Source organism: Lagenorhynchus albirostris, chromosome 18 (assembly GCF_949774975.1).
Source record: "Lagenorhynchus albirostris chromosome 18, mLagAlb1.1, whole genome shotgun sequence".
Lineage (NCBI taxonomy): Eukaryota > Metazoa > Chordata > Mammalia > Artiodactyla > Delphinidae > Lagenorhynchus > Lagenorhynchus albirostris.
In genome coordinates, this window is record NC_083112.1 from 34,579,495 (window position 1) to 34,600,236 (window position 20,742).

The 20,742-nt window shown below is 38.9% G+C and overlaps 2 pseudogenes; both read right to left on the reverse strand.

Moving 5' to 3' along the window:
• LOC132508705 (centrosomal protein of 78 kDa-like) overlaps window positions 1–20,742 on the reverse strand; it is a 99,284-nt pseudogene that overhangs the window by 56,114 nt on the left and 22,428 nt on the right.
• On the reverse strand, window positions 2,839–8,522 carry LOC132508598 (UDP-N-acetylglucosamine--peptide N-acetylglucosaminyltransferase 110 kDa subunit-like; annotated as a pseudogene).

Here is a 20,742-nt window from a genome sequence, read left to right on the forward strand (position 1 = left end):
GGATCTGAGTCACCTTTAAGAATATCCAACAAAGGCTGTAATTGAGCAGTAGTAAGTTTTAAGGAAGCCCTTAGCCAATTAATATCTCCAAGTAATTTTTGAAAATCATTTCATGTTTTCAAATTATCAACTCAAATTTGCAGTTTTTGAGGCCTAATAGTAGTGTTATCAATATATTTTCCCAAATATAAAAATGGAGATTGTCTTTGACTTTTTTTTGAGGCAATGACCAAGCCAAATGATCGTAAGGATTGTTGTAAAAATTGAAAAGCAGTCTCTAATAAAGAAATATTATTAGTGGCTAAAAGTATATCATCCATATAATGTATGAGCTATAACGTTGGAAACCTTTTTCTCACAGGAGTCAAGGCCTGAGCCACATATTTTTGGCATAATGTAGGACTATTTGCCATGCCCTGAGGCTATATTTTCCATTGACATCTCCTCATGGGTTCCTTAAAATATAAGGAAGGCAAGCTAAAAGCAAAATGTTTTCTATCTTCAGGAAACAAAGGAATAGTGAAAAAACAATCTTTTAAATCTATAACTAAAACATGATAATTGTGTAGTATGGCTGTTGGAGAGGGTAGGCCTGGTTGCAGAGCTCCCATTATTAGCATAGTTTTATTAACAGCTCTTAGATCCTGTAATAACCTATATTTTCCAGATTTTTTCTTGATAATAAAAATAGGAGTATTCCAAGGACTATTGGAAATTTCTAAATGCCCTAATTGTTCCAGTACTAATTGTTCTGCAGCTTCTAATTTCTCCGTTGTGAGGGGCCATTGGTCCACCCACACATGGTCATCAGTCAGCCAAGTAATTGGATCAGCAGTGAGTGGAGGAGAATCCAAGGCCCCTAAGAAAAACCTAAACCTTGTCTATCATTTTTTATTTTCACATCAGTAGGATAGACAGTTCCTTGTTGATTTGTTCCCAGCCCTTTTGTGGGAAGAAATCCTTGATTCAACATCATATTAGAGACTTGAGAATTTGGACTATAAAGTAATACTCCCATTTCTTTTAATATATCTCGGCCCCAGAGGTTTAAAGTCAGCTCAGGCAAAACATAAGGCTGGAAGTATCCTGAATGGCCCTCACTATCTTGCCATAATAATAACTGACTACTTTGCACAGGAGAAGAACTTTGTCCTATTCCTTGAAGTTATGTAATAGTAGGACTAATGGGCCAATGTTTAGGCCAGTGTATCTGTGCATAACAGAGACATCAGCTCCAGTGTCTAACAAACCTGAAAAAACCTTTCGATTAATGGTTAATTTCATTTCTGGACGTTCTTTCCCTATCTTCTGAATCCAGTAGGCAGCATTAGATGATCCAAAAGCCTCTCTTTTGATGTTGTAAAATTTGTCCACGAGGTACAAAGGGCAAAAGTAGCAATTGTGCAATTTTATCGTCAGGAGAAATAGTTATTATATTTTTAATAGTTTGTGCCATGATTTTTATTTCTCCTTCGTAGCCAGAATCTATGACTCCTGGCATAATAGTTAAACCCTTCATGGTGACACTACTTGTTCCCAATAACAGTCCCATCAAACCCTTGGGTAAAGGTCCATAGATGCCCGTAGAGAGGGCCTCAGGACCCATTTTAGGAGTTAATACATATCGGGTGGAGGTACTGAGGTCCAGTCCTGCGCTTCCTGGTGTTACTCTGGAGAGCGAGGATATTGTATGTTTTTGTTTCTGGTTAATGTCTGATTTATAATTTGAGAAGGATACACAGACATTGGCCCTATTGTTTGTTGGGGCCGGGGAAGGCCCCGGCAGGAGTTTTCCGACAGTGGTGTCCCATCCTTGTTGGCCACTGAGCGACAATCTCGTGCCCAATGTTTTCCCCTATTGCATCTAGGGCATAAACCAGGGATTTTCTGACCATCTGGAGATTTTTGAGTAGGGAAGGAAGGACTAGGTTTAGAATTAAAAGATCTACATTCTCTAGCAAAATGACCTGCCTTTCTGCATTTAAAACAAGTCTTTGTTTTCTTTTGATTGTTTTTAAACCCCACTTTAGTTAATGCTGCAGCCATAGCAGCACCCTGTATATAAGCAGGCCCAATGTCTGCACAAAGGCGAATATAATCCTCCAATGTTCCCCGTTTTCTCCAAGGTCGAATCGCAGCCTGACATGCATTATTAGCGTTTGCAAAAGTTAGTTGCTTAACTACAATTGTACCAGTGAGTCCATCCACAATGAGTCTCCCCACCGCCTGTAACAATCTATCTACAAAATCAGCATATGGTTCATTAGGTCCCTAATTTTTGAAAGATCCTCAGTTGTGTGTGTATAAGGTAATTTCCTCCAGGCTTCTAATGCTAAATGATGTATTTGAGGATAAGCAACAAAGGGATAAGTTAATTGATCTTGTAAAGAAATACATTGTCCTTCCCCAATCAGCATATTATAATCAACTGGAAAATTATGGGCCGCATTCTTTTCTGCTTGTTCAACAGCCCGTTCATAAAAATCAAACTTCCATATTAAATAATCTCCACCATTTAAACAAACTCGTGCTATAGATTTCCAATCAGCGGGGGGAAGAGCTTCTCCTGCAATAGCTTCTCCTGTCAACCATAGCAGTAGTAAAAGGAGCAGTGGGCCCATATTGAGCACAGGCAGATTTTAAATCTTTCAAAACTTTAAAAGGAAGAGCCCGATGCTCCCTAATAGCTTGTTGAGGATTATTAGGATCAGGTCTTTCTATGACAGGACAACAGAAAATAGGATCTTCTCCTCGTTTTATTGCTCCTTGTACAGCACGCTGCAAGGGACTGAGCATTTTTACAGATGTAGATTTTTGAGGAAGACAGTCCTTACTAATTTGAAGCTTTTTCACTGACTTATCTATCATAGCCATTAGAAAATGTTCCTCTTCGGGCTTCCCTGGTGGTGCAGTGGTTGAGAGTCCGCCTGCCGATGCAGGGGACACGGGTTCGTGCCCCGGTCTGGGAAGATCCCACATGCCGCTCATCTGAAATATTTAAATTAATTAGCTCTTTCAGTTTATGAAGTGGCAACGCAGTAGCTGATAATACAGTCTTTTCTTCTGTCAGAGGCTTATGTTTTTCTGACTTTACATTCAAATCAACACTATCATGAGAAGAATCTAAACATTCTTTTATCAGATTCCACACACTAAATGTAACAACAGGAGTATGAGTAGGCCCTCGAGACTCATAATAATTTTTTAAATCTCCAACTTTCTGCCAGATTTCTATGTCAACAGAGCCGCCATCGGGAAACCAGGGAGATACATCACGGATATGCTGCAAAAACTCAGTCAGCTGTGAGGTAGAAACTTTATTACCCCGAGCTTTAAGCATCGAAAGTAAAACCTGAGCAAATAATTCACACTCCTTTGAGCCCTTTGTCCCATCTTATTTTACTTCTGACTATTGCCTTATGCCTCTATTAGTTTCACTTTTATTCGTGGCCACACATATTTTGCATAAGGGTTCTCTTACTTGCATTTTCTTTTTCTTTTAATTGCCTTCACGCTTCAGGTCCCTGTTCGGGCGCCACTTGCCGCGGACCAGCCGGAGAAAGAGGATTTCACCGCCCAGGGCCAGAAGGGATGGGGTAAGGAACTGAAGTAGCACCGACGATTGGGGTCAGAAGGACCAAGACAACTGATGGTTGCAAGGCAAATTTTATTGCGCTACAGTTGCAGATTATATAGACTAGAAAAGGGAAGGTTGCCAGACGGTGGTTTACATTATGTACAGACTGTCTCGGCTCAGGGTTAACTTCCCTGGGAGAAAACCCATAAAGCCAGAATCATCAAAAATAACCTGCACGTGCAGGGGGGAAACAGCTTTGCTTGTCTCATTTTACATTCTTTCTGACTTCTGGGCCCTGGTGATTTATCTCCCATGGAATGGAACAAGGAGGAGAACAAGTAGGGACAGTCCCTTCGAGCAGGGAGCGGCGGCATGCCTGGCATGTCTGTAGCCTGCTCTCAAGGCTGACTGCTTCCCACACATATGTTGGCTTGTTTAAGCCTCAAGCCCTCGATCCTTTGTGGAAATACAATAATTTCTTTCCTATGGTTTTCAATACCAAAAACTCAACTTCCAGAAGGGCTAAAGTCTAATTTGTACTCTAAACCAAGTAGCAGTGCAGTTCACTACTACTGAGGCTGAATCCATAAAGACTTCAAGACCACGTCCAGAAGACAAGTTTTAATATATAATACCCTAGAATATCTGAAACATAATTATCATATACATAGCTGGTCCTTCAGAGCTTTTTACCTATAACGTTTTTTGATGAAAGTTATTTAATGTACTGGAGATAACTGTGACTTACTGATCAAATATTTGAATACTTATACTTACCTGGGATTTCATTTCTGCTGAAAGAAAAAGGAAGAACAGGACTCAAAAAAAAAAGCAAACTTTAGAAATGAAAGTAAAAATCTTATCACACACTATCACTTTTGGAAGCAGCATAGAGGGGCAGTCAATGGTAAAACACTGGTGAAATAGGTCAAAACTCTAGGCCAAAAATCCATTATTATTATCATCAGTGACAGTACCACAACTGTGCCCTTCATAATTAATAATCACTCCTAAGAATCTTCATTTGGCACCAGATGATGTGTTTAAGAGAAACACTCTGGGAGGTTTTGAATCAGACTTGGTTTTTTGTTAGCCAAGTTACAGGAGAATTTTTAAAGTGGGGGGAAGGGAAGAAGGAAACGGACCAGAAAAAGAATTTAAGCCATCATCTATAAACCAACAAAGCACTGATAGTTCCAAACATTATATCAGACACTAAAATGAGTGATATAGGCTCAAGTGGTTTATAAAACCTATAAAAAGACTACACCAGCAAAGTCCCCATTTATCTGTAGGGTTCATAAACTAAAACAAGGAATATTTTAGCTTAAAACCTTATCTCAAGAGAATCATATACACTTCACATGAACAAAAATACCTGAAACCAAACATTTTTAAAAGCTCCAATACCTAAAATATAAAGAAAAAAAATTATTCAGAAGACTCAATCAATCCATGATAATCACAAAACGGCTGGGCAATCTCTATCTCGCTTCCACACTAACTATCCATCCCATGGAAGACCAAGGGAGATCAGACCTTCCAGACTTACCTTCCAGACCTTCCAGACACCTGGCTGCTGCAAAATTCTATGGAGACTCCTTGTGGAACAGCAGTTTCCCATCTCTTGTGTCTCTCCCTATCATGATCATGCAGGAAGCAAGTCTGGCTGTGCTATTTCTTATCATTGTCATCCATCTTCAACATGGTATTGTACAGATAAGGAGAAAGTAATTCCCTTTCCCCCAGAAGGTTGAGGCTCAGGTACAGGGGTAATTCTCTTGTGCATACAGTCATTATTTAGGCCAACTCAGTGACTTCAACAGGCTTAATCATGTGATCAGGTTTGTTGCCAACTGCATAATGTTCCCACATCTGTAGATAGAGCCTCTCTAGTTCCATTGTGTATTGTTTGGTGTTGAACAGAGGGCTAGATGTTCTCTGCTTCCAGACTTTGCCACGAATTTTCTTCAGGTATTCTAGATCAGTTCGCAGTTTCACAGCTATGTCTTCGTATTCTTGTCTATTTTTAGCAATAAGCTCAAGACAGCCTAAACAAGTAAGCTGGGAAGCTGCAACTCAGGAAGCAAGAGTCTCTCCTGGCATAGTCACCATGGGTGTCCCTGCCCAAAGGACATCCATCCCTGTGGTGTGTCCATTACAGAGTGGAGTGTCCAAGCAGACATCAGCCAGCTGACCTCTCTGAACATGTTCCTCTTTAAGAGCAACAGGTGAAAAAATGATACGGTTCTGGGGGAAGGCCCATATTTTGTGCATACTGTTGAATATTAGGTTCTCCTACTGCTGGAAAACGCAACAGCCACAGTACACTATTGGGAACACCCTTCAGAATATTTGCCCACCTCTGCAAAGTAGATGGGTCAATTTTATATAACTGATTAGTTACAGTACACAATGGCATCTTCCGGTAACCCATACTGAGAACGTGTGGTTACAATAATGGTATGGGGAACCTCCTCTCCAGTGGCAGCCTTATTGTTGATCAAGGTAGTTGCCAGCCCATTGCTAATACTGAATCCATTAATTGCTATCTGAATTTGTCCTCTGTTAATCATTTCAATAACTGCTTCTGCAATAGTATTCATTGGAATGACAGGCATATTAAGAGCTGTATTACTGCTGTCGGTGTTGTGTCCTCCATCAGGACATTTCATCTTGACAATTTTCACATCTGGTAGACTATCAAGAAATGCTTTGAGGTCGATGTCATTCAGCACAATCCGATTATCATAAATGTGCCCATTGGACTTAAAATCGATGACTGCTTTCTTCTTCAGGTGAGGGAACATATTAGCATGATCACCAATAAAGAAAGTATGGGGCATATAAGCCAGTTTCTCAGAATACTGCTCAGCAACTTCAGCAGGTGAAGTTTCCTGATCAGTGATGATATAATCCATGAAAAGCGTGCCACTAGTCCCAGGGTACCCCAGCCACATTGCCTGAATAGGAGCTAGCCTGAGAGCAAAGAGTTCATTTCGAGCACCCTTGGTATAACCATTCATATTTACAAGGATGTGTATACCATATTGATGGATGCGATCAGCTGCTTTTCCATTGCATGGAATCTGAGAAAGATCAATGAAATGATTGGCTTCTGCCATCACTTTCACTCGGAAGTTTGTGCCATCATCTGGGCTCAGGGCATAACAGAATACCTCAAATTTATCAGGATTGTGCATGCCTGGAATAGACTGCATAAGATGAGAAGTAGGATGATTCCCAAAGTCAGAACTCACATATCCTACACGCAGTCGACCATCACTGAGCTTCAAGTCTTTTGGATGTTCATACGGTGGTTTATGAAGGACATTTATGTTATCCAAGCAGAGGTTCCCATGCCTCTCAGCAATAGCCTTCCTGACGCCATGAGAAAGAGGATACAGCATACTATGATGAGGCTGCACAGAAGGCAACCTATTCTTCTCTAACTGGTCAGCCACAATGCTGACCAACTTCTTCATTTGCTCATCATAGTCTGTCCAATCAGAGACAATCTGCAGGCAATGAGCCAAATGACAATAAGTGTCAGGAAAATCAGGTTTAAGCTTCAGAGCAGTGCGATAAGAAGCAATTGCTTCTGGAATATTCCCTGAATCCTTGTGAATGGAAGCCAGATTGCTGTGGGCATCCGCAAATGCAGGGTTAATCTGAATGGCACGAGTATAACACTGCAAGGCTCCCTGAACATCCTACATTCTCCTTCAGAGTGTTTCCCATATTACAGTAGGCATCAGCAAAGGTAGGACTGATTCGAATAGCCTCCTTATAATGCATCAGAGTTTCCTGCAGTTTTCCCTGATGCTGCAATACACTTGCTAAATTTGAATGGGCAGCAGCAAACTCTGGGAAGACTTCTAATGCTTTACGATACAAGCGAACTGCCTCTTCAATGTTTCCCTGTTCTCGTTTGAAATTGGCTAGGTTATTCAGAGAGTCTGCATGGGTGGGACACAGCCGGAGAGCTGTATTATAACAATCTTCTGCTTCGGCAACACTGCCCTTCTCTTTGAGAGCGTTAGCTAGGTTGCAGTAAGCATCAGGGAAATGTGGTTGCAATTCAATAGCTCGCCTGTAGGTGTCTATTGCCAGATCTATCAGGCCTTGCTCATAGTATACACAAGCCAGGTTGGCATGTACCACTGCATGATTTGGACTCAAGCTTAGGGCACAAAGGTAAGCTGCCACAGCTCTGTCACAAATCCGTGCCTCTTTCAAGACATTTCCTAAATTGATATAAGCATCCAGAAAATTGGGGTCAAGGGTGACAGCCTTTTCAAAGTGATGAATTGCAAGCCAAATCTCCCCTTGTGCATTGAAAACACAGCCAAGATTACTCCAAGCTACCACAAAGTTCGGTTGCATCTCAATTGCTTTCAAATAACATGCCTTGGCTTCTTCCAAGCCACCCAGGGCTTTAAGCAGGTTCCCCAAGTCACTGTGAACACGGTACAAATCAGGATTGTACTGAAGGGCAGAGACGTAAGCTTGTACTGCCCCTTCCATGTCACCTGCTGCCACCAAAGCAGCTGCCAGGTTAATATAACCATCGATGAAATCTGGTCTGAGATGCAATGCATACCGGTAATGCTCAATTGCTTCCTGCAACTGCCCTGTTTCCTTGTACACATTCCCCAAATTCGAATAGGCTTCTGCCAGAATAGCGTTCTGTTTAATTGCCAGAGTACTAAAGTGGGCAGATCTGTCCAGCCTTCGACACTGGAAGTGTATAGATGAAAGTAATAAAAGTACACCAGTGTTGTCTGGCTCTTGTCTCCAGAGCTGCATGCAGTGTCTCTCAGCTGCCTCAAAATCTCCTGCCTGATATTCTCGATGTGCCAACTCAGCTAACCCTTGGAAGGAAAGCATACGTTTCGTTGGTTCTGTGCTGTCGGCCACGTTGCCCACGGAAGACGCCATCTGGAGCTTCTGGAGAGAGAGCGAAAAGGGGGTAATTGAGTCCCGCTGCCGCCACTACTGGCAAGAATGTTTCTAGAGGTAGCAAATACGAGGGCAGCAGCCATACCACTGCTTTGGCAGGCTTAAGCGACGGCAACAGTTACAGGCACCGAACCTTAGGAACTCTGGTTGGCCATCTACCTCTCACGGTCTTGAAATCTTAATTCTTAACCCTGCCCTCTTCCACCATTTTTCTCCTACTCAGGGAATAAAAATTACCTATACATTTGCCTTAGAAGAAATCAAAAGTCAGTAGTCCACTTTTTAAAATTTTGTTTTCTGTCCAGTTGGAAATGAAATACATGATTGAATTTTCTTCATCATTCATATAGTCAATGTGGAAAACATTAGGGCCATGAATTTCAATACGGTAAGATCAGAAAATTTTCAATTGGCCTTCCCAAACCACTAATAAGTAACCAATATTTTATATAATGTTAAAATCTTAGAGACTGAGTTTGATATTTAAAAAGTTCTGAAAACATTAGCTAATTTTTCCTCATCATATTTCTCATGCCTCAAACCTGAGTATTACTTTTTTAAAAATAAATATTTATTTTTATTTTGGCTGTGTTCGGTCTTCAATGTTGTGTGCAGGCTTTCTCTAGTTGCGGCGAGCGGGGGCTACTCTTTGTTGCGGTGCCTGGGCTTCTCATCACAGTAGCTTCTATTGTTGTTCCACAACTCTATGGGTTCCTTTTTAGGTCCTACGAAGAAGCCTAGAAATTAGTTCATGTAATTATAGGTTTTTGCAGAATTGTCAAAAGTGAGATATTTTAACTTCCATCAGGGAAGACCAGCATCTCTTTCTTTGCCAATTTTCCTTCCATCATATTCCGCTACATTGGATCATATTGGAATGGCCACTGGCTTTTTTGAAATCTGGCTAAGGATTATATATATATATATATATATATATATATACTTTTTCGTTCCGCGGGCCTCTCACAGTTGTGGCCTCTCCCGTTGTGGAGTACAGGCTCTGGACACGCAGGCTCAGCGGCCATGGCTCACGGACCTAGCCGCTCCATGGCATGTGGGATCCTCCCAGACCGGGGCATGAACCCGTGTCCCTTGCATCGGCAGGCAGACTCTCAAACACTGTACCACCAGAGAAGCCCTAAGGAGATGTTTTAAGTGAGGCTATTATGTGATTTTCAGACACCACCATATGTAATTGACTATATACTATCCCATTACAGGAATAACTTCCAGTACTCCTACTGACTACTCTACTGACTTAACTAGCACAAGACACAGAAGCATAAGGACAAAAACCACCTTACAATATAGCCATGTCTTGCACTTCACAGCTCTCAAAGCATGTGCGTTTGAAGAAGAAAAAAAGAACTGAAAAGTATAAAACCATAAGCTATTCTGTGGAAAATTATTTCAATCATCAGAAATGTGAAAGATAAGTCAAAGATTCAGTTCTCATCAATGCTTAGTCAAAACGGAAATTTTCTTCTCTCAAGAATATACTCCAGGGTCTTCCCTGATGGCTCAGTGGTTAAGAAGCCACCTGCCAATGCAGTGGACACGGGTTCGAGTCCTGGTCCGGGAAGATCCCACATCCGCGGAGCAACTAAGCCCGTGCGCCACAACTACGGAGCCTGTGTTCTAGAGCCCGTGAGCCACACCTACTGAGCCTGCAAACCACAACTACTGAAGCCTGCGTGCCTAGACCCCGTGCTCTGCAACAAGAGAAGCCACCGCAATGAGAAGCCTGCGCACCACAACAAAGAGTAGCCCCCACTTGCTGCAACTAGAGAAAGCCTGTGCACAGCAACAAAGACCCAACACAGCCAAGAAGAAAGAAAGAAAGAAAGAAAGAAAGAAAGAAAGAAAGAAAGAAAGAAAGAAAGAAAGAAAGAAAGAAAGAAAGAAAGAAAATATTCCATCAATAATGTGTGTAATGGAATGGTGTGAATGAGTATTTTATCAGAATTCCTGTTATGCACAAACCTATAGCAGTACTGAAATCAGTAATGCATTTATAATAGTAAATATTTATGAGGAAGTAATCTATAGAGGTTTTCTTAAAGTTAACAATGAAAATTAATGTGACATTATCAATAATAAATTGTGAAGCTGAAATAAACTTTTCTAAACTATTAATAACTAAAAGCAAATTCTAATCAACCATGTTAAAAGAAATCTATGTCTATAAACTACAAAGTTTATTTCTTAAAATTTTATTTCTAAAATAGATAAACTGTCATATGAGGAGGCAGTTAAAGAATATATAGATAAAAGAGTGGGGGAAAAGTTTTATAGAGACACACCTGGCAGTAGTTAATTTTTAAATGTCATTTTTCTAGATTTTGTGACACCTATAGTATTGATATTTGAAAGCATTTAAAAAATTGTAATTTGAAGATTTGCTACTTCCAGGTAGAATAAAATATTTTGAAGCAAAACAACATTTCCACTGAGAAAAACAAAAAAAAGCCAAATAAAATAGCCAGCATTCAATCAAAAAGTTCTAGACATACCAAGAGATAGAATCATATGACTAAAATTCTAAGAAAAGAACAGATAATACAAAAATATTTATATAAGATATTGTGTATCTTTATCAGGAAAAGTCTTTATCAATAAAATACTTTAAAATCATCAGAATGTTATATTTTATTTATTTGTATATTTTATTTATATATAGATATTTATATATTTATATAAAGAACTTAAAGATAAAGCCCTAGTTAAGGCAGTGACAATAGCAGTAGCAGTGGGAGTGAAAAGAAATGGTTATATTCAAGCATATTTTGTCAGTAAAAGTCCAAGATCAGATGTCTGACTGCATACATGGGATGGATAGACGGAGTGGGAAAAATCAAAGTTAACTATAGAGGTTCTAGTGAAGATGGGGTTGCCATCACCCATCCCAAGGGGTTGCGATCATCCCCAAGGTCTAGGAGGCTCAAAGGGAAGGTTATGGTCAGCAGAAAAGTTAATTGGTGGGAAAATAAAACTCCCAGTCTCTCCATCTCCTTATACCAGTTTTTTTTTAACATCTTTATTGGAGTAGAATTGCTTTACAATGGTGTGTTTCTGCTTTATAACAAAGTAAATCAGTTATACATATACATATGTCCCCATATCTCTCCCCTCTTGCATCTCCCTCCCTCCCACCCTCCCTATCCCACCCCTCTAGGTGGTCACAAAGCACCAAGCTGATCTCCCTGTGCTATGCGGCTGCTTCCCTCTAGCTATCTATTCCTTATACCAGTTTTGTTTTTCTGCTCATATACGTAGCAGCATTTCATTCAAGGGGAAAGTCATTGATCTGACTGGTCAAATTAAACAACATAGTTCAAGGCACATTTACAGTGGTTACTTCCTCCACAATTTAGAAAGTCACGTTCACAATTTCCCTCTTCCTACACCGTGGAACACATTGGTCATTCCTCCAAAGTTTCCACTCCATAGAGTGGACTAGAGAGGACGTTAGCTCAGAACTGAGAGCTTGGCATGAGATGGTGTCAGCCCCACGCAGAGCTCTGGCATAAGTTATAACCCAACCCAGCTCTACAGAGAGCTCTGCATGGAATCTTGGGAGTAAACTCAGCCATAATAATGTGATTCTGTTTTTCATTTGGTTTTCTTCCTTGCTTAACTTTCCTTGGCCACTCTGACAAACAAACTTTCAGGCATTCCTGGGCCATTCGCTAACTTTATTCCATTTAATGTCATTCAGATTCCCAAGAAAATTAGTAACAATAAGGAGGGAAATTTGGAACATGGTGAGTTTTAGATGCCTGAAATATATAGGTAATTGAATCCAGTTAAGTAGCAAATTATCTGGATCTCAAATATGCCAGTAGAATAGCAGACTAAGCTCAATTTAATGTACTCTTACTGGAGACACATGTAAATTCTGGGTCAATTTTGAAAAAATTAAAAGCACATAGCTGAGATTAAAATAAAGAAAGGAACACTGCATGTTTCAGAAAGTAACAGAGAAATTAAATCCAGAGAAATAAGAGCAGACTGATGTCTATGGGTTCTGTTCCTTAGTATAGGCCTTATGTAAATAGGGGCTGGAGCTAGAAATCTAACATTACCTTGAGGCCAGGAATTTAGACTCAGGATGGAACAATATTGAGAAGTTAGTACAGATATCCTACAGAAATTTCTTGAGGAACTTCTTAGTCCATTAAGAGGGCCAAGGGAGGTGGTGAGAAAGATTGGTATCTCTTGAAAACCTTCAGGTACAGAAAACATCAACACCTCTGAAAAGTAGGCCTGTCCTTCCCAGAGTTGTGATGGCCAGGTTGTCACTAACCTGTAAGGCCCTGTATGAATCAGAAACTGCAAGGAGAATAATTCAAAGAAAAACAGATGCAGGATGGGTGTGGCAATAAATTCTAGGACCCTACCAAAAACAAAATTAAAACCACTCTAAAGGGAAATTTTAACAAACCACAGCAGATAGTATCCTAACCAGAATAGAATAATAATTCTGAGGAAGTTACTTTAGTTATTTAAGTAATATTCAATGCACTTCCATGGCCAGGCCCTTTTGAAGAATTCTAAAACATATACAAACAATTCATTTACATCTTATATCCCACCATCCAGAGCAAAATTCACTTAATAACTGTACTGGTGGAAATTGGGCAGCACTATGGAGACAATAAAAAGGTGTTTATCATCAAAAAACGTGAAGGTAAGAAAGATAATGTCTAATTTTTAATTATCCTGTGGTTTATTGAAATCTTTTGGAAACCGAAAATAGAGAAAACCTAGGAGGAAATGAAGATTTAAATAGTTAGAGATTTATCAACTCATCTACAAAAGTTTTATTAATCTCTTCTTTTAATAACATTCCTGAGAGGTATAAATGTGTCCAGTGATAGGGTTGAATAAGCCTGAGAGAATTTCAATTGTTTACTATTCTAGGTCAGCTATTAAGACCTTTCAGGAGCATCTTTATTTTCATGGCATCATCCAACAAAAAGCAGAATATTTTACAGGAAGTCCTGGTCCACTTTTTGGCTTGCTTTTGTGTTTATGTTTTTGTTTTTTTCACATTGGGCGGTACATTAGGCTACCTATTGCATACTCCCTCATTCATGCATGCATTTATTCAAACAATATTTACTGAGTTGAGACATTTAATTAACACTCAATAAATGATGTTTAGATGAATGAATGCGCTTTTTATCAAAGTAAGTGTAAGTACTGAGAAAAATTACAGAATGTATGATCCCGGCCCCGCAAAAGCTTATTAACTGTGTTGAGGATATAACATACGTTGTTGAAATAACTAATATATCATATTGGCCAGTTTCTAAGTTCAAAAATGAGTTTTTATAAATAATCAGAGCCTAAGGAAGACAAAGAAGGGACAGTTCATTATGGGTTGAATCTATCAATAAATGTACATTTCAGATGAGATTTGAGATTGACCTTAAAGAAAGAAGAGGACTTAGATATATGAACAGAGAACAAAAAAGGCATGGTGATAGCATGTGCATAGATAGTGTGGCCAATATTTATGTTCTTCATTAAGTATAGTCAGAGATAACCCAAATGTAACTGTTCCCATGGGTCCATTCTCAGTATCCAAACAAAACGGCAAATCCTATCTTAGTAAAAATAATGAAAAAGAGTCTTTAACAAAGAGATTGTGAAGGAAAGGGGGAGAGAAAGGCTTGCATCCCACACCACACAACAAAACTTATTTAATTTTCTCCCTCTGAAAATTTCCTCTCCCTCTCTCTGTACGTCTCTCTTCTCCCACATCTGGCCACACTCTGCCAGCCATCTTTCCAGATCTTTCCAGAACTCTCCATCCTAGTTTTATTATACCACAATTTAAACATCTCACAGGTCTCCAGGATGCATCCCATCACTTATTCCACAAAGACAAACAAAGGACACTTCTCAGGATCACGTTTCTTTGAAGGAAGAGGTCATGAGGAGTGATTATAAATAATATAAGGTGGAGAACAGTGACTTAAAATACCATTTTTCCTCTTAGAATGTGAAGACAGGGAACTTTGGAAAACTAGAAAATCTAGAAAGGATTCATTGATAATTATTTATTTTCAATGAATAAAATAAAATGTAATAATATGGCTAAACTCTGACAGATTAACTTTTTCAAAAGTTGATTTCACACACCTTCACTACTGGGATGTTTGATAAATACAACCTTCCTTCTTTACTTTCTTCTTTCTTTGCAGATATACTGGCACCAAACTTTCAAATAATAAGAACCTTCCCATAAGTCCCTTGCCAGGCAAGATTAAGGTATAACAATCCAAACAAATTTTTGAAGAAGATAACTGGCTGAAAGCACAGGAAAAGAGCTGGGTTTCTCTTATTCAACAGTCACATAATGAGTAATGTGGGAATTCGTTTAAAATGTCTCTCTCCATGATGGGCTAAGGTTAAGATTAGAACTTCTGAGGCCAGAAGAGCAAAATAACTACAACAATCCACATATTTTCAAGAGCCGCCCTTTGGATGTGAGAGATTGACTTTTCCCACTATTTTTTCAGCAACACAACTGGTGTCTTTATTAAATGACATAAGAGAATACAGTGTGGCCAAGAAGGCTTAGATTTCCTTAGCCCCAAGTCAGATATTCTCAAGTGACTGTCCACTCAAATTAAAAAGAGAGATTTACAAGAGGAAACTGGATACAATTGAGTGTACTTTTATTTCAACCCTTTACCTGAATTTTTTGTTTTGTTTTCAATTCTCCACTGAAGTGCCTACATTAATATATTTTTAAGAACATTTCCTTAAGTTGAAGTATTCATTCAGTATATTCATTTACTATAATTTAGAAAAGCCAAATGACTTAGGCAAATTCATTTCTACGTTGCCACAGCAGTGTATTGTGAACTAAATGACACCTGGCAGTTCTTTACTCAGATACTAACTCAATTAGAAGGCAGAACAAGGATACTTACCCATTCAGGGAAGGAAAGGTCACTTAGCCTCTGTAGCTGTCTTAGGTCTCTTATCATCACAGTAATAAACTGAAGACTAAAAACTGTATGATCATCTCAATAGATGCAGAAAAAGCTTTTGAAAAAAAATTCAATATCCATTCATGGTAAAAACTCTCCAGAAAGTGGGCACAGAGGGAACATACCTCAACATAATAAAGGCCATATATGACAAGCACATAGCTAACATACTCAATGGTGAAAAGCTGAAAGCATTTCCCCTAAGATCAGGAACAAGACAAGGATGCCCACTCTCACCACTTTTATTCAACGTAGTTTTGGAAGTCCTAGCCACAGCAATCAGACAAGAAAAAGCAAATAAATAAAAGGACTCCAAAATGGAAAGGAAAAAGTAAAACTGTCACTGTTTGCAGATGTCATGATACATAGAAAATCTGAAAGACACCAACAAAAAACTATTAGAGCCCAAAAATGAACTTGGTAAATTTGCAGGATACAAAATTTATATATAGAAATCTATTGTATTTCTATACACTAACAGTTAACTACCAGAAAGAGAAATTAAGGAAACAATCCCATTTAAAATCGCATAAAAAAGAATAAAATACCTAAGAATAAACCTGCCTAAGGAGGTAAAAGACCTGTACCCAGGAAACTATACGACACTGATAAAAGATATTAAAGATGACACAAACAGCTGGAAAGGTATACCATGGTCACGGATTGGAAGAATTAATATTGTTAAAATGACCATCATACCCAAGGAAATCTACGGATTCAATGCAGTCTATATCAACATATCAAGGGCATTTTCCACAGACCTAGAACAAATAATTTTAAAGTTTGTATGGAAACACAAAAGATCCTGAATAGCTAAAACAATCTTGAGAAAGAAGAACACAACTGGAGGAATCATGCTCCCTGGCTTCAGACTGTGCTACAAAACTACAGTAATCAAAACAGTATGGTATTGGCACAAAAACATCAATCACTGGAACAGAATAGAGAGCCCAGAAAGAAACCTATGCACTTATGGTCAATGAATCTATGACAAAGGAGGCAAGAATATGCAATGGAGAAAAGTCTGGGCTTCCTTAGGGATGGTTTCATCAATTAATTTGTTTTCTTAAATGGCCCATACTTTTTCATGTCTTTGTATACCTTGTGATATTTTTGGTTGAAAATTTGGCTTTCAAATATTATAATGTGGTGTCTATGGAAATCAAATTCTCCCACTTTCCCAGGGTTTTCTGGGCTTTTGATTGTTGAAGGCTGTAGTAGTCTGTTTGTTTAGGGACCTTTCCAAACTATTTTTGCAATGACTGTATTCCTTATCGTATGTAGGCACTGAAGTCTCTGTTCCTTTAGTTCATGTTTAGCTAATGTTTTGACAGAGATTTCCTTGAATTCCTGCACCTAAAACAAACAAAAACAAATATACACAAGCACATCCACATGCACACTCAAAACCACACACCTCTCCCCAGTGTGCAGATTGCTGGATCACTCCTTCAAGATTTAGCTGACCTGAATTGAGTTCAGGGCTCAGCCCATGGTAAAAACTTAGAGACTCCTCTGGTGTTTTCAGAACATGCATCTTATCTTGAGTATGCATGTGGCCTTCTTAATTTCTCTGGACACGTGTACTTTTTGAATGTTCTAATTTCCCAAAGAATCTCCCCCAACTTTTGCTCCTGCATCTTATGTGGTCTATTGTATTTCAATGCACAGTCTTCTGCCCCAGCCATCTGTGCTTTGTTAGTTCACCTTGCACTTTTTTTGAGCAATGACCGCTGCTTTTCCAGACTGTGTTCCAAGTTAGCTAAGACAGAGATAAGCATCTTGTGTCAGTCCTTCAGGTAGCTCCCAGACAGGTTAGAACAGATACACATAATAATCTGAGTGTACAGTCTCTTCTGCTCCCTCCTGAAGCAGGATTGAGGGTCCCATACTAGGAATGGTCTGCTGCTACTTTAAGACTATCACTGCATTAAGACTCCACCACTTTAAGACCATCACTACACTAACAGTGGATGGGGCAAGGGCAAGTAAAAATGCCACAGAGCTTTCCTGCCATTTTCAAATTGCCTCTTCCCTGGTTCAGTATGTGTTTGGTTGCTGTAAATCTTTGGCTGATTTCAGGACTAAGAGAAACTCAAATAACCCCACAACAAGAAACAGTATAATCAAACTCTCAGAAGCCAAAGGAGAAAGAAAAAAGAAATTTGTTACAAAGTAGGGATCCTCAAAAAGATTAATAGCTAATTTCCTATCTGAAACCACGGAAGCAAGAGGCCAGACATATTTAAAGTGCTGAAAGAAAAAACTGTCCACCAAGAATTCTATATTTGGCCAAACTGGTTTCAAAACTTAGGGAGAAATTAATACATTCCCAGATGAACAAAGGCTGAGGGCGTTTGTTTTACAACTTCCTACCACTGCCCTATGAGAAATGCTAAACTGAACCTTCAGGTTGAAATGAAAGGACACTAGACAGCAACTCGAAGCTGTATAAAGAAATAGAAATCTCCAGTAAAGATAAATACATGGGCAAATACTAAAGCCAGTATTGTGTTATTGGCTTGTAACTCTACTTTTTATTTCTTACATGATTGTAAAAACAAATGCATAAAATAATCATAAATCCATGTTATTGGGCTCACAAAGTATAAAGGTGTAATTTGTGACAATAATGTAAAGAGGAGGAATGGAACTGTAGAGGAACAGAATTTCTGTGTGCTACTGAAGTTGGTTTCAATTCAAATTATATTGTTTTAACTTTAGAATGGTAAATGTAATCTTCTTGATAACCACAAAGAACACATCAATAGACTATAAGCAAAAAGAAATCAAAAGGGAATCAAGAGTTCACTACAAGAAAATCGGCTAACCACAGAAGAAGTCAGTAATGCAGTACATGAGGGGCAAGAAATGCATAAGACATACAGAAAACAAGCAGGAAACAGACAGAATTAAGTTCTTCCTCATCAGTAATTTTTGAAAAAGTAAGTGGATTAAGCTCTCCAATAAAAAGATAAACATTGGCAGAATGGAGTTTAAAAAGAACCATAATCCAAGTATATGCTGTCCGCAAAAAACTCACTTGATTTCAAAAGACACAAGTTGGTTGAAAGTTAAAGCATAGAATAAAATATCCCATGCAAATAGTTAAAAAAAAAAAAAGAAAGAAAGAGAGAGAGAAAAAGAAAGGAAGGAAGGAAGGAAGGAAGGAAGGAAGGAAGATAGATCTGGGATGGCTACTTTAATATCACACAAAATAAACTTTAAATCAAAAACTATCACAAGAGGAAAAGAAGGCCACTATATGTTGATAACAAGTTCAATCTATCAAGAAGATATAACAACTATAAACATATATGTACCAAACAACCCTGAAATATGTGAAGCAAACATGACAGAATTGAAGGAAGAAATAGATAGTTCTAAAATAACAGTTGGAGATCAATACCTTGCTTTCAATAATGGATAACACATCTAGACAGAAGATCAGTAGAGAGGTAGGGGGACTGAATAACACATTTAACCAACTAAACCTAACAGCCATATATAGATCACTCCACTCAACAACAGCAGAATACACATTTTTCTCAAGTACACATGGAACATTCTCCAGGAAAGACCATAAGTTAGGCCACGATACAAGTACCAATACATTTTTAAGAAATTGAAATCATACAAAGTATCTTCTTTAGCCACAGTGAAATGAAGGTAGAAATCAGTAACAGAACCATTGGTAGCCATTTCCCATCATGCCTGCCACACATGATATAAAGCAAAGAATGGAAAAACATATTTTACCATTTAGAAAAGTGGGAAAGAGGACATACCACTAACACAGAGTGTGTGTTGTTTCCCGTTGTCAGGGATAGAAATAAATTAGCATCATTTATTCATTAGTGCGTTAATTTCTTGGTCAATCATTGGGCAGCCAGTGTTTCTGCCTGATGGGAAGATTTCCTATACTCATGTTGAGTGGAGCCAACCTTGAAAGGGACATTTAAAAGGATTATACTGTGATGGGTTTCGCAGTACCCTTCCTCCTATGCCAGTATTTAGGCTGGGGTATTTCCATGGAGTGTGTACAATCATAGGCCCCAGGTCACCAGAATTTAGTTTGATTCCTTTTGTTAATACATTCCCTCAGTACTTTGTCTTTTGTATCCTTTTGCATTTACTTCATTCTTTATTATCACTGCAAAACAACTTTGTTTCCTGTTCAGTTGCCAAAAAGTGAATATCAATATCTCCTGAGTTTTACACCTCACAGATCAGTTTTACATATCAGGGACAGAGACAGCAACTATTTCCAATGACTTTGAGACATACTTTGAACATGTGATTAACACGTGGAGTGTTGAAATGTGTGTCGAGCTCATTATACTTGCTCTAAAGATTTAAAAATCTTTATCTTTGAATAGTTTTCCTGTGCTGTCCCTTTGTGTCAGACTGTTAATGTGCAGTCTGGCACCTTCAAATAATGTGGCTTTGTAACCAATTATTTACATGTTGTTTTATCCACAGAGAATCTTTTTTTTAAAATAAATTTATTTATTATTTATTTTTGGCTGTGTTGGGTCTTTGTTGCTGCACATGGGCTTTCTCTAGTTGGGGCGAGCGGGGGCTACTCTTCGTTGTGGTGTGCGGGCTCCTCATTGCTGTGGCTTCTCTTGTTGTGGAGCATGGGCTCTAGGCGCTGGGGCTTCAGTAGTTGTGACACGCGGGCTTCAGTAGTTGTGGCTCATGGGCCCTAGAGCACAGACTCAGTAGTTGTGGCACACGGGCTTAGTTGCTCCGTGGCATGTGGGATCTTCCCGGACCAGGGCTCAAATCCACGTCCCCTGCACTGACAGGTGGATTCCCAACCACTGTGCCACCAGGGAACTCCCCACACAGAGAATCTTAAGGTCAAAACATATAACTCGATTAATTACACTTCCTCCTGTTCACATTTCCCTCATCTTTTCTTCATCTTCTGTCTATGTTTCCTTGGCCCTGTTTATATTAAGTGCTTTTGCCATTATATTTGATTGTCTGTATTCCAGTGAGTTACCACACTTCTTTATGAGACACGGTAGGATATAAATGCATCTAATGTGTGTGTGTGTGTGTGTGTGTGTGTGTGTGTGTGTGTGTGTGTGTGTGTGTGTGTGTGTAGTTTGCTTGACTGCAGTGTTTTTTGTTTTCTGTACTGAATTCATTAGCATGGGTTGGTATAAAATTTAGCATAGGTCGATA